The following is a 15,039-nucleotide window of genomic DNA, read 5'->3' on the forward strand; positions in this document are numbered from 1 at the left end:
AGGAATGCAGGGTTGGTTCAAAATTAGGAAAACAGTATACTCAATTACATCAACAACAAACCTATCAGAAATTTATATGATCATATCAACAGATGCTGAAAAAGCTTTTGACAAAATACAGCATCCATTCCTATTAAAAACACTAGAGAGTGTAGGAATAAATGGACTGTTCCTTAGAATAATTAGCAATATCTATCTGAAACCATCAACAAGCATTATATTCAATGTGGAGAGGCTAGAGACATTCCCAGTAAGATCAGGGGTGAAACAAAGGTGCCCATTATCACTACTACTATTCAATATGGTATTAGAAATGTTAGCATCAGCAGTTAAAGAAGAAAAAGAAATTGAAGGAATTAGAATTGGGAAGGAAGAGACAAAACTCTCACTCTTTGCAGATGACATGATGGTCTACCTAGAAAATCCCAAGAAATCATCCAAAAAACTACTGGAAACATTTAGCAATTTTAACAAAGTTGTAGATTATAAAATAAACGCACAGAAGTCCTCAACTATTCTATAGATCTAGCAAGATACAGCAGGAAGAGCTAGAAAAAGAAATCCCATTCAAAGTAACCTCAGACAATATAAGATACCTGGGAGTCTATTTGCCAAGACAGACTCAGAAACTTGTTGAAAACAATTATAAAACACTTCTCACACAAATTAAATTAGATTTAAATAACTGGGCAAATATCAACTGCTCATAGATAGGTCAAACTAATATAATAAAAATGACAATTCTACAAAAACTAAACTACCAATCAAAATTCCAAAAAATTACTTTAATGAGTTAGAAAAAGCTCTAAGTAAATTCATATGGAGAAATAAAAAGTCAAGAATTTCCAGGAATTTAATGAAAAAAAAAGTTCAAAAGAAGGGGGCTTAGCCCTACCTGATGTAAAATTATATTATAAAGCAGCAGTCATCAAAACTGTTTGATATTGGCTAAGAAATAGAGTGGTGGACCAGTGGAATAGACTAGGTGCATTAGCAGGAAATGATTATAGTAATCTGCTGTTTGATAAACCCAAAGAGTCCAGGTATTGGGATAAAAACTGCTGGAAAAATATAAGTTAGTATGGAAGAAACTTAGATTAGACCCACACCTCAGACCCTTTACCAACATAAGATCCAAATGGTTACAAGATTTAGACATAAAAAACAATACTATAAGCAAATTAGAAGATCAAGGATGAGTTTACCTGTCAGATCTATGGAAAGGGGAGCAGTTTATGACTAAGGAAGAGATGGAGAACATCACCAAAAACCAACTAGATGATTTCGATGACATTAAATTAAAAAGCTTTTGCACAGATAAAACCACTGTAATCAAGATCAAAAGAAATGTAGTAAATTGGAAAATAATCTTTACAACTAATGATTCTGACAAAGGACTCATTTCTAAAATATACAAAGAACTGAGTCATATTTTTAAAACAAAAAGCCATTCCCCAATTGACAAATGGTCAAAGGATATGCAAAGGCAATTTACAGATGAGGAGATCAAAGCAATCCATAGCTATATGAAAAATTGCTCTAAATCATTAATTATTAAAGAAATGCAAATTAAAGCTTCTCTGAGGTACCACCTCACACCTCTCAGACTGACCAATTTTACCAGAAAGGATAATGATCATTGTTGGAAGGGGTGTGGGAAATCTGGGACACTATTACATTGTTGGTGGAGCTGTGAATTCATCCAACCTTTCTGAAGGGAAATTTGGAACTACACCCAAAGGGCAAGATAAATGAGAATACCCTTTGACCCAGCAATACCACTACTGGGTCTATACCCTGAAGAGATGATGAAAAAGAGTAAAAACATCACTTGTACAGAAATATTTATAGCAGCCCTGTTTTTGGTGGCAAAGAATTGGAAATCAAATAAATTCCCTTCAATTGGGGAATGGCTTAGCAAAATGTGGTATATGTATGTCATGGAACACTATTGTTCTATTAGAAACCAGGAGGGACGGGATTTCAGGGAAGCCTGGAGGGATTTGCATGAACTGATGCTGAGTGAGATGAGAAGAAGCAGAAAAACTGTATACCCTAACAACAGCATGGGGACGACATTCAACCTTGAAGGACTCGCTCATTTGTCAGTGCAACAATCAGGAAAAATTTTGGGCTGTCTGCAAAGGAGAGTGCCATCTGTATCCAGATAAGGAGCTGTGGAGTTTGAACACAGTTCAAGGACTATTCCCTTTAATTTAGGAAAAAAAGCAGGCAGAGACAAGATGGCGACATGAAGGGATCGAGTCTTAGGAGCTCTCTGATAAAAACTCATAAACTAAGGACTCTAACTAAACTTTTGAGAGACAGAACCCACAAAGGGACCCAGTGAGGCAGTTCTCCTACTCAAGGTAACCTGGAAAGAGCAGAAAGGCTCTGCTCCCCAGGGTCAGAGGGGCAGCCTGCCAGAGGGGTAGCCCACCAGAGTGAAAGAACATCAGCTTCCCGGAGGCAGCCCCAGGGCGCTGGGAGCCACAGCTCACAGCAGCGGGGAAGTCTCCTGAGCTGCACCCTGGAGAGCACCAGGCACAAAGTAGGGGAACAGCAGGGGACCTCTGGCAGAGGGAGCACGTGGAGCCCAGCCCCCAGGGCACACAGCAAGCAGCTTGGTCTTTCTGCCACCTAGACCCGGAAACAGAAGCAGGGGGAGCCAGTAAGCAGGAGCCCCCAGAGCATGAGCCCATTGAGCTGAGGGAGGGGAGTGAAGAGAGAGAGACTGCCGACAGCTCACAGCAGCGGGGAAGTCTCCTGAGCTGCACCCTGGAGAGCACCAGGCACAAAGTAGGGGAACAGCAGGGGACCTCTGGCAGAGGGAGCACGTGGAGCCCAGCCCCCAGGGCACACAGCAAGCAGCTTGGTCTTTCTGCCGCCTAGACCCGGAAACAGAAGCAGGGGGAGCCAGTAAGCAGGAGCCCCCAGAGCATGAGCCCATTGAGCTGAGGGAGGGGAGTGAAGAGAGAGAGACTGCCGAGCTCTGTCCTCTGCCCCTGGAACAGGACTCTGGGGCTCTGACCACATTCAGATCCTGATTCCAGTCTAGGCCCCCCCATAGAACAACAGGGCCCCCCCCACCTCGTGGCAGAGGGGGGCACTTATGGTCATTCACAGAGCAGGAGGGAGGACAGAACCTCACACACTGAGACCCTTGTGGGAGTGTCCCAAAAGCTCAGGAAGCACCCCAAAAAACAGGCTTAGGCTGGGAAAATGAACAAGCAAAGAAACAAGAGGAAGACCATTGAGAAATATTTTGCAAATGAGCTCAAGAAGGATTAAAACATTCAATCTGAAGAAGAGGAAGCAGAAGCTCCTGCATCAAAAGACTCCAAGAAAAAACAGAAATTGGGCTCAGGCTATGACAGAGCTCAAAAAAGACTTTGAAAATCAAATGAGGGAGTTGGAAGAAAAACTGGGAAAAGAAAGGAGAGAGATGAAGGAAAAACATGAAAATGAAGTCAGCAGCTTAGTCAAGGAAATCCAAAAAAATGCTGAAGAAAATAGCATGCTAAAAAACAGCTTAGGTCAAATGGATAAAACAGTTCAAAAAGTTATTGAGGAGAAGAATGCTTTAAAAAGGAAAATTGGCCAGATGGAAAAAGAGATAAGAAAACTCTCTGAGGAGAACAAATCCTTCAGACAAAGAATAGAATTCAGGGAGATTGATGAATTTACCAGAAATCAGGAATCAATACTTCAAAACAAAAAAAAAAATGAAAAATTAGAAGAAAATGTGAAATATCTCATTGAAAAAACAACTGATATGGAAAACAGACTTAGGAAAGATAATTTGAAAATTATTGGAATACCTGAAAGTCATGATCAGGAAAAGAGCCTCGACATCATTTTCAAAGAATTACTACAGGAAAATTGCCCTAATATTCTAGAAGCAGAGGGCAAAATAGAAATGGAGAGAATCCACCGATCTCCCCAAGAAAGAGATCCCAAAAAACCAACCCCCAGGAATATTATAGCCAAGTTCCAGAACTCCCAAGTCAAAGAGAAAATATTACAAGCAGCCAGAAGGACACAGTTCAAATATAATGGAGCTGCAGTCAGGACCACGCAGGACTTAGCAGCAACTACACTGGAAGCTCGTAGGGCTTGGAATACAATATACCGGAAGGCAAAAGAGCTTAGAATGCAGCCAAGAATGAACTACCCAGCAAGGCTGAATGTCCTCTTCCAGGAAAAAAGATGGACTTTCAATGAACCAGGGGAATTTCAAAGGTTCCTTTTGGAATGTCCAGAGCTGAACAAAAAGTTTGATCTTCAGATACAGGACTCAGGTGAAGCATGGAGATTGGAGGAGAGGGGGGAAATAGGAGGGACTTAATGAGGATGAGCTGTATGTATAGAAAAATGATACTGATAATATTCATATGAACCATCTCCGTTAATAGAGCAGGTAGAGGGAGCTTTTATAGTGGAAGCACAATAGAAAGCTGAATTCGAAGATAAAATATGGTGTAAAAATGGAGTCAATAGGGAAAAAATGGGAAATGGAATGGGAGAAAGAAAAAGGAGAGGGGGAATAGTCCAAGATATTTCACATAATAAGATTTTTTTTATTACAATGAGCTATTGCAATGATATGGAAGGGGGGAGGCAAGGGGGAATGAGGGAACCTTTGTTCTAATCAGAGATGGCTAGGAGAGGAAACAGCAAATATACTCAATGAGGTATAGACAACTGGAGTAAGAAGGAGGGGGGAGCAGGGGGAAGGGGTGGGGATGTGAATAAAAGAGGAGAGGATGGACCATGGGGGGGGACAGTGGTCAGATATAACACATTTTCTTTTTTACTTCTTGCAAGGGGCTGGGATTGGATGGCCTGCCCAGGACCATAGGGCCAGGTGGATTCTGGGCCTAAGGGGTGGTATGGGGGCTCAGGGCCTCTTGGCTCCAGGACCAGGGATCTGTCTGCTGCGCCACTCAGCTACCCTACAGCAGAGTTAGAGTGAAAGGAGAGAGAAAATATAGTACATGGTAGTGGAGAAATAAGAAAGGAGGGAGTTGTGATCAGCAATGGCAACGCTGGAAAAATGTGGAAGTAACTTTTGTGATGGACTTATCGTAAAGAATGTGATCTGGAGACAGTGGTGGGCAGCTGGGGCCTGCGGGGGGGGGGGGGGGGTTGGGGGGGACAGCCCTGGGAGCAGGGGCTGTGGCGGTGAGCCCAGACCTAGCCGCAGTTGCTGCAGCACTGAGGAAAACCTAGTATGGTTGAAATGCTGCTGGATTTGTAGTGAGAGGACCCTGCTTCCAAAATAAGCTCCTCTACTTAGTATCTGTGTGGTCTTGGGCCTCAGTTTTCCTGTTTCACAAAAGAGGGGAATGGACAAGTTGGACTCTGAGGCCCTTTCCAGCTCTGAATTAAATAGTAAGAGGAAGATGTTTTGTTAAAATTCCTATGGAAACAAAATATAATTTCATAAGGAGATAATGGATGGAGAAGAGAAAACATACGGTGGGTGTGAAGGCCCAGATGCTATGTATGTGAAATTGATATCTTCCGATGGTCATGAATTTATTGTAAAAAGGGAGCATGCTTTAACATCAGGAACAATAAAAGCCATATTAAGTGGCCCAGGTCAGTTTGCTGAAAATGAAACCAATGAGGTTAATTTTAGAGAAATTCCATCACATGTGCTATCAAAAGTATGCATGTATTTTACCTACAAGGTTCGCTACACTAACAGCTCTACAGAGATTCCTGAATTCCCAATTGCACCTGAAATTGCACTGGAATTGCTGATGGCTGCGAACTTCCTAGATTGTTAAATAAAATAAATTATAATAAACTGTTAAATTTTTCAGTATTTAATACCTGTAGTTCAGTTAGTAACTTTTTTTCATATAGCATGTTGTGTGGTAGGGAGGTGGTGGTTGCGAACTGTAAAGTTCATTGCAAAGCAGATACTTTCAGGCCTTTCTTTTGCATAGAAATCAGTTGAAATTTGTTTTGTGACTTAAATAAAATAAGGATATTTCCACTAAATGAGAAATAAACAAATATGCCAGTTAGTAGATGACTATGCCTTATCCTTTAGATGTGGTTTTAAATATTAGAACAGATTATAATGAGTACTGAAATTTAGGCAAATACTACAGGTTTATACTGGCTATGTATTTTTAGGGCTTTGGTTTTTATTTTTGGACAGGGAGGGTTAACTTGAACCTACCATATCATAGCAGTCTAGCTTTATTAGTTATGCAACTATTTTGCATTGTCAACTTCTGTTTATAAATATGGCTTGGCCAAAACATTAATTTTCTAATAACTCTTGAATACATAAGAATTGATCTTATGTGTCTTTTGATAAATTGCAGTTGTGTTAGCATATCAAAATGCATCTGCATATCTGTTTTTGTCATACTACTTAAGTGGTATTTTTCTTTTAAAATAATTATGGAAGATTGTTAGGTATAGCTTTTCCAGTAGTGAATTTTTAAGAACTTTAGCCAAGTTGTCAATAAATAATCACAGTCCTAGATAGCTATGGCTCTGAAAACTTAGGGATAGTCATACAATATCCTTTTTGAACAATCCAAAGTACTGTACTTAATCATCTAGTTAAGAAAGCTTCCTTTGCAATTTACTTTTCACTTATTACATTATAAAAGCATTACTTAATTGTATTAAAATAAGATCATGGCAAATTTTATCTATCCATACCCCCACTTACTCCCCCCACAAAAAAACAACTAGAATTGAACAAAAAAATAATTCAAAATAATCTTTATGGGATTTAATATGTGGAATTCATAGTGAGAGCCTGGCATAAAGCACCTTAATGGTTTGTGGGTTCAGGTTTATTGATGACTGAATCATGTCTTTGCATGTAGTGTATAAAAGAGTTTTGCTGATATTAAGGAACAAAGCCTATACATAATGGATAATACCCTTTGATGACTTCACCAGTATAATAAGGCTTTTACTTAATAAAAACAAATATTTGACCTTTAGGATTAAAAAAGACAAATAAAGACTTCAGTCAGGGCATCTCTTTCCTAGGTATAGAGTCAAGAACATGAAGATTGAGTTTCAGCTTCCTACTTTTCAAATAGCAGAGAATTAATTACACAATGTAAATTTAAATACTGGTGACTAGATTCTTTAGTTCACAAACTGGCAAGAAACATTATTCTAATTAATCATTTTGCTTGATTGAAAAAGTTATTGCATCTTTTAGTAATTCATTAAAAACAAACTGGTTTATATACACAGTACTGAAGTATTTACTAGTGTTTGCTTATCAAGTGCAGGGATTTTTAATGCTAGATGGTGACAAAAATACCAATTATGTACAGATATGATCTTATAGGTCAAGATGGTAGCAGAAACTACATTTCTAATGGGCTCTGTCCTAGTAGGTTATCTTTTTAACTCATGGCTACATTTGATCACATCATAAAATACTAAAATTGATGTCCACAATTTAGTATGGCTAGAATTCAGAGGAGAGGTTATGTATTTCAGAATTGGTACTGCATGATAAGTGAGATAATATTTACTAAATAATATGAGCTATTTTGTATTACATATATAGTCTGACCCTATTTTAAAAAAACACTAAATTCCCAATTCATGGTTTTTATTCTTACATTAGGCATTTTCAGTCATCATATTCTTGTATACCCAGAATGATTAGATATTACTTATCTGGTTTAAGATAGTTTAATAGTTTATATCATATTTAAATCTATAATTTCTTATGAAGTTGGTATTAACTTATTTTTGAAATTTCATTTAAAATCCTACTCTAGTCTTTTCCTGCCTTGTTGCATTTGCAGCACATAAGATTCTGTTACAAATAAAATCCTTACAGCAACATCTACTTGTTTCATGTTCCCAGAATAACTAAATAACTTAAGTTTTAATTTGTGAGTTTAGATGTGTTCCCTTGTGCAAAGAATCAGTGAATGAGTGGGCAGAATCTCTACCAATACTGTTGAAAAATAGAATTTATAAGCATTTAAAGTTCAGTTCAAAAGACAGCTTAGTGGATAGAGAGCTGATGAACCTAGGAAGACTTGTGTTTAAGACTCACTTTGCTTACACAATAGCTGTGTGACCTGGGACAGGTTCACTCTAAGAATAAGATGCAGAGAAAGTGCCAACCTTCACTGATAGAGGGGAATTTCCTTACCTGGAAGTTCCTACCCACAAAATCAGGTCCAGTCCTTATTGTTTATCCCTTGAACAGCTCCTGGTAGTGGATAAACTGATTTTCCTTAAGAGTGTATGCATTTTGTACTGTTACGTTTTAACTTTATGATCCTATCAAAACAGTCATCACATTTTTTTTAAATCGGTCAACTGATTTCAGAAATTTCTATCTAGAAAGATGTAGGAAATGCTAGAAACCATACAATCTAAGCTAACAGGCACAGATTGTTTCATTTATACCTATATACTGTGATGCTGTTGTCCATATCCAATTTTGAAGTTGGAATTGAAAATTATAATGCTTGATAATATTTAGAGGGCAGTTGATCATGGAATTTTATTTGACATGTATAAATATAGTTTATTTTTAGACCACACAACTTTGTAACTTGTTATGACTAAACCAATTTATAAAGAACATAATGGTTTGTTAATTTGAACAAATAAAGATTTGGCTCATTTGAGAGGTCAAATGATATGATGAAAAGAGCACTGAAATTTAAGTCAATTGTTTCTTGACTTGGTAGTGGTTTCTGGTGATGTATCAAGGTTACTATGCCCCGTGTAATTTTACATTCTCAATGTGGTAATGCCCCCTTCCCCATAACCTATGCTCCTCATACCTTTATTTCTTCAGTAAACAAGCCATTAGGTTCAATATATGTATATGTCATGCTCTATGCATGTAAATCCAAATTTGTAGTAGTGTAATTCTTTTTATTTTGAACACTTGAAAGTGGCATAGAGTGGACCTTATTAGTGAAGTTTCATATAATATACCTTTGTTGCAGCATCTTCATAATTAAACACTAAGTTTAGTCCTTGCTAGATATGTTAAAGTGTGAAGTCCTTTAAAAAAAAAAAAGAATGTGATCCACCCACGACAGAGTTGATGGTGTTGGAACAAAGACTGAAGCACATTTTTTGTTGTTATTATTTGGGGGAGGGTACAGGGCAAGTGGGGCTAGGTGGCCTGCCTGGGGCCACATAGCAGGGGGATCTTTGGGTGTCTGGGGCCGGATTCAGACTCAGGTGCTCCTGGCTCAAGGGCCAATGCTCTGTCTGCCACCCAGCCATCCCTACTATTATTACTATTTTATTTTCTTTTGGGTCTTTTTTCTTTTTTTTTCTTTTTGGTTTTTTCAGGGCAGTGGGGATCAGGTGGCTTGCATGTCACATGGCTGGGCGATTATTGGGTTTACGAGGCTGGATATGGACTCGGGTGCTCGTGGCTCCAGGGCTGGTGCTTCGTTCATTGCGCCACCTGGCCATACCTACAATTATTACTATTATTTTTTTAATTTTAATTTTTTTTCTCTCCCCTTTACTTTTTTGCCCAAGCAAGTCTATCTATATTCAGGGGGGGCGGGGTATTTTGTTTACTTGTAAACAAGTATATTTTATTAATGTAAAAAAAACATTTGTACAAAATGAGAATAAAAAATAAATTTAAAAAAATAATAATAATTTAGAAAAAAACAGATATCTTATTGTCTGACCTTGTTAGCTCTTAGACTTTTTTGTCTCTTTCTTAAGTATATGATTTCTTTCTCATCACACTCAATTTAGATCAATGTACAAGATGGAAACAAAGTAAAAACTGACAGATTGCTTTTCATGGGGGGGGGAGTAAGATGGGGGGAAATTGTAAAACTCAAATAATATCTTTAATAAAAAAATGTTAAAAAAAAAAATGAGCAAATCCTTTGACCCAGAAATACCACTACTGGGTTTATACCATGAAGAGATGATGAAAAAGGGTAAAAACATCACTTGTACAAAAATATTCATAGCAGCCCTGTTTGTGGTGGCAAAGAATTGGAAATCAAGTAAATGTCCTTCAATTGGAGAATGACTTAGGCAACTGTGGTATATGTATGTCATGGAACACTACTGTTCTATTAAAAACCAGCAGGGACGTGAATTCAGGGAAGCCTGGAGGGATTTACATGAACTGATGCTGAGTGAAATGAGGAGAACCAGAAAAATACTGTACACCCTAGCAACAACATGGGGATGATGTTCAACCTTGATGGACTCCTTCATTCCATCAATGTAACAACCAGGGACAATTTTGGGCTGTCTGCATTGGAGAATACCATCTGTATCCAGATAAAGAGCCATGGAGTTTGAACAAAGTTCAAGGGCTATTCCCTTTAATTTAGAAAAAAACCAAATATCTTATTGTCTGATCTTGTTATCTCTTAAGACTTTTTGTTTCCTCCTTAAGGATATGATTTTTCCTCTCATCACACTCAATTTGGATCAATGTACAACATGTAAACAAAGTAAAGACTGACAGATTGCTTTCCATGCAGGGTGGGAAGGGAAGATTGGGGGGGGGTGGAATTGTAAAATAGTAAAACTCAAATAAAATCTTTAATAAAAAAATAATAAAATAAAGAATTTATAAATCAAGGAATTCTTTTCAAAATGTCATACATAAAACTGACACATTCTCATAACACAGATGAATACTCCAAATTATTTCTCAATTAATTCATTGTTATAGCATTTTGAATTGTTGCCTCTGTTGAATTTCTGTTTCGTTCAGTCCCAATCTGTTCACTTCTTAAAACCAGTAATTTCTGCAAAGTTTTAGACTACAAGATGTGAACACCCAAAGAGAACATTATTTTACTGTAAAATATTGCAGTTAAATGCAAACTGAGTGACTTTTTGGTGGAGTTTACATTGCTTGGTTGACTATTATTAATTTTCTTTTACATCAAAATCTTATTATAACACATAAAATATTCCTAGATTGTTTATATTGAATGATTTATTTTCAAATCTTCCACCCTAATTCTGAAGTTCTACTTCCAGAGCCCTAATATGATAAAAACCAAGGTTCTTGTAGACTACACCTATATATTACCTTATCACAGGTCTTTCCAAATATAAAAATACTTTCCTAAGTATTTTATTGCAATGAAGTCTCAGGATATAATGATACAAATGGTTCTATGACCTTATTGATTTAAAAATTCCCACTAACTATGCAGATCAAAATCCACCCATTTGCCCATCAATAGTTATACTTGCATTAACATTTCTCATAACTATACAGTAGCCATAAAAACAGATGCAGGTAAATGAACAACTGTAAAGTCAAGAATACATCAATATATTACCAGTATAATCATACCTTAAAATAATTACTAACAATTTATAAACATGTGATTCAAGGAATAATATAATACACCCTTAATTAACCAGAACCAACCTAAGTGAAATTCTTTACCATTTAAACAATCACAATTTCTCCAAACTAGATTTTTAGCATCATTTTTAATGTCATTAAGAAGTCACTTTTTAGAAATATTTTCAAGAAAAACCTTTCAGAACACATACTAGAAATAATATACATTCAGTCCAATCTTGTATATACTCTAAACCTACAGTACTAAACAATCACAACTGTCATCCCCAATGAACTAGAGGGCAGAAAGACCCAGTTCAAAACTGGATTTGAGCCCTGATTCATTGCATGATCCTCAGTTTCCTCATCTCTCACAGACTAATAACAATGTCTACTTCACCAAGTGATTATAAGACTCAAAATAAGGCAATGTATTCTAAAAGTTTTATTATAAAATTTTAAAAAAGTTAAAATCATAGTTGAATTCTACAGCTATTGAAAATAGCCTAACTTTTCCTGATTTCATTTTTAAATACCTTGTATCATATTCATTTTTTAATATCCCTTCCCACTTCCCTTAAATACTAACTCTTCCCTTGTATCGAAGATTTCAGTACAAAAACATTTCAAAAACCAAGCTAATAAAACAACAGATTTAACATTCCTTATCTATCTAATAAAAGGAGGAAAGGTACATGTTCTCATCTTTGTTGCCAAATTTGTTCAACTAATAGATTTTAGAAAGATTTTTAATGAACAATAAAAATAAAAACAAAATTTATTTTTCTTTTCAGTTAAGCAGAAACTTCAATGAATGGAACAGAAATTTCTTAAAGATGAGGCAGCTAAATCCAGCAGTCCCTAATGGATGGTGGATAGAACACTGGGCTTGGGGTTAGGAAGACTTGAATTCAAATCCAGACTCAGAAACTTATTAGTTGTTTGACCTGGAAAACAAGTCACTCATCCTCTGTCTGAAATGGAGATAATAATAGCACCTACCTTGCAGGGCCGTTGTGAGGTTCTAATATGACAATAATTGTAAAGTAGTTGGCATTATGTGTAGTACATAGTAAGCATTATATAAATGTTAGCTTTGTTTTCAATCATGACAGTATAGGACAGTTAAAGAGCATTGGTTCTTAGAGTCACAGGATATGGGTTCAAATCTTACCTACGAAAGCTTACTACCTCACTCTCTAGGCTTCACTTTCCTTATCTGTAAAATGATGAAAGTGGGCTAAAATAATTCCCTGCTTTCTTTCATAATCAAGTTTTTATTTACTAAGAGAAGAAAAAATGTTTACATTGCATTTATTTTCAGAATACCACCACCAAAATTAAAATTCTGGATCATGTATTTTTCTATATAATTCCATTCCCTACAAATTTCCATAACCACTAACCCCATCACCTATGCCTGGACTATTCTCATATCCTGCTGTAAACTTCCCACTATCCTTCGCTCAGCTGCTAAAGTGAACTTTCTCAAACTGAAGTCTGATAACATCACCCTTTATCCAATTATTAACAGTGGCTCCCTATTATCCATACATCAAATGTTTGGCTTTTATAGTCCTTCTTTACTAGGCCCCTTTCTATGTTATAAGGCCTTCTTCTACATAAGGTGGGATCTAACTTGAGCCAGCCTTGAGGACACCCCATCTTCTGACTGTGGGTTTTTTCAGTGGTTATTCCTCATGACTGCAATACTCTTTTACGTCCTCACTTCCATCTCCTCCTGGTTTCCCTGACTTCTTTTCAAAACCCAGCTCAAATACCACTAATGGTGAGATACCTTTCTAAGTAACTTTCCCCCTTCTTTACCACTCTCTTTGAGGTCTCAGATCTTGTATGTACATAGTACTTTGCAAGTTGTCTCCTTTAGAAGAATGGGAGCTCTTGAGGGAAGAGACCATGGTTTGTTTGGTTTTCTTACTATTTTTTTATTGCTAGAGTTAGCACAGTGCCTAGAACATAAGTGCTTATAAACTGTTGCTGATAACTGCTGATTGATCATAGAGACTCATATACACATTAACTATTTAAGGGGCAAATAAATTTGATGCTAGGAATTTTATACTTTATTATTAATGCCAAGACACTCAGCAGAAAAGTTAATACAGTTATCTCTTCCATATCACAGCTTTGCCCTAGATGTGTTCAATAAAGGCTAATATCATACTTAAAAATCAAAATTTATTTTTTGGGTTCCCAAATAAATGCAAAGTAAACATTATTTTAGGTTCCCAGGCTTTCCTTACGTAACTCCACTTCCTGGTAAGCCCAAAGATAATACTTTTAATGATAGTTTAAATAGTAGTGATAATAAAAACCACTAAATTTATCTGAAATAAATTTGCTATCTGTAAACAAAAACACATATATACAATCACATAACGCATTTAGAAAAATGCATATCACTTTTGATTACACATTTAATATTCCCAAAAGAACTATGGAACAAAACATTAAAATATAAATTGTCACATACATGTGATATTTTTAAGTCATGCCTCAATTTCCTCATCTATATAATGAGGATAATAATAGTTTGTTCTAAGAATTAGGTAATAACAGATACAGATCTTTTTTTTTAGGTTTTTCTTTTTGCAAGGCAAACAGGGTTAAGTGGCTTGAACAAGGCCGCACAGCTAGGTAATTATTAAGTGTCTGAGACCATATTTGAACCCAAGTACTCCTGACTCCAGGGCCGGTGCTTTACCCACTATGCAACCTAGCCACCCACAGATACAGATCTTGTAAACTTCAAAGTATAACAAAAATGTCAGCTCTTAATATTCATAATAAAAGAGGCTAAAACAGTACTTTATTATTCTAAAAAAATTAGTGTAGCATGGAGTGAGGAAGGGTAGAATATATAAAGTCTATGGTTAGAAGTCAGAGAAAAAATATTTCAAAGATGAAAATTATTTCAAGAAATTGACATTACCATGAAATTGGAAATTCTCTTTGCTATGTTATACAAAGTTTTATGAGCATAATAGCTATAAAAATAAGCATTCCCTCCCCTCCCCCACTAATTTCCTTATATAGAAGGCATTTGAACAGTAAGGCAAGGTGGAAAAGATTTACTGACAATCGTTTATATAACGTAAACAAAGCCGGGTATGTACATACTGAACTTGAGTCTCCCACATTCTTTCATCACTACTAGTGGCCCAAATGCTCAGCTACTTTCAAAACTGATTTTATTTTTTTAAGGTTTTTGCAAGGCAATAGGGTTAAGTGGCTTGCCCAAGGCTACACAGCTAGGTTATTATTAAGTGTCTGAGACCAGATTTGAACCCAGGTAATCCTGACTCCAGGGACAGTGCTTTATCCACTGCACCACCTAGCCACCCCTGCACCACCTAGCCACCCTTGATTTTATTTTTAAAAATGCCTTGCATAATTGTAGTTTCTCCTTGAAGCACATCTTATTTGACAAATAAAATCTGGCTCATGAATTAGAAAACAAAGTTTGATATTGCAAAAGGTTTTTTTTGCTTGCAATTTGGCAACAATGCCACAAAGAGAAACATAAAAAAAGTTGCCAAGAAAGATGGTGCCATTTAGCTATCTTATGCCATGTCAACTAAAAGCAAACATCTTCAAGATTGTTCTTAAGGGTGTAAAGAGGTGTTCTTAGCATATGAACTAAAGATATCTATGTATGTATGTATATATATGCATACATATATATAAACACA

The 15,039-nt window shown here is 36.5% G+C and overlaps 1 protein-coding gene and 1 pseudogene across 3 annotated transcripts in view; one reads left to right on the plus strand and one right to left on the minus strand.

The window, feature by feature from the left end:
• Positions 1 to 15,039, minus strand: part of PPP2R5E (protein phosphatase 2 regulatory subunit B'epsilon) — a 173,509-nt gene that overhangs the window by 90,302 nt on the left and 68,168 nt on the right. The gene's annotated exons all lie outside the window — the stretch shown is intronic.
• Positions 5,273 to 5,838, plus strand: LOC141522488 (elongin-C pseudogene; annotated as a pseudogene).

This window comes from Macrotis lagotis, chromosome 4 (genome assembly GCF_037893015.1).
Source record: "Macrotis lagotis isolate mMagLag1 chromosome 4, bilby.v1.9.chrom.fasta, whole genome shotgun sequence".
Lineage (NCBI taxonomy): Eukaryota > Metazoa > Chordata > Mammalia > Peramelemorphia > Peramelidae > Macrotis > Macrotis lagotis.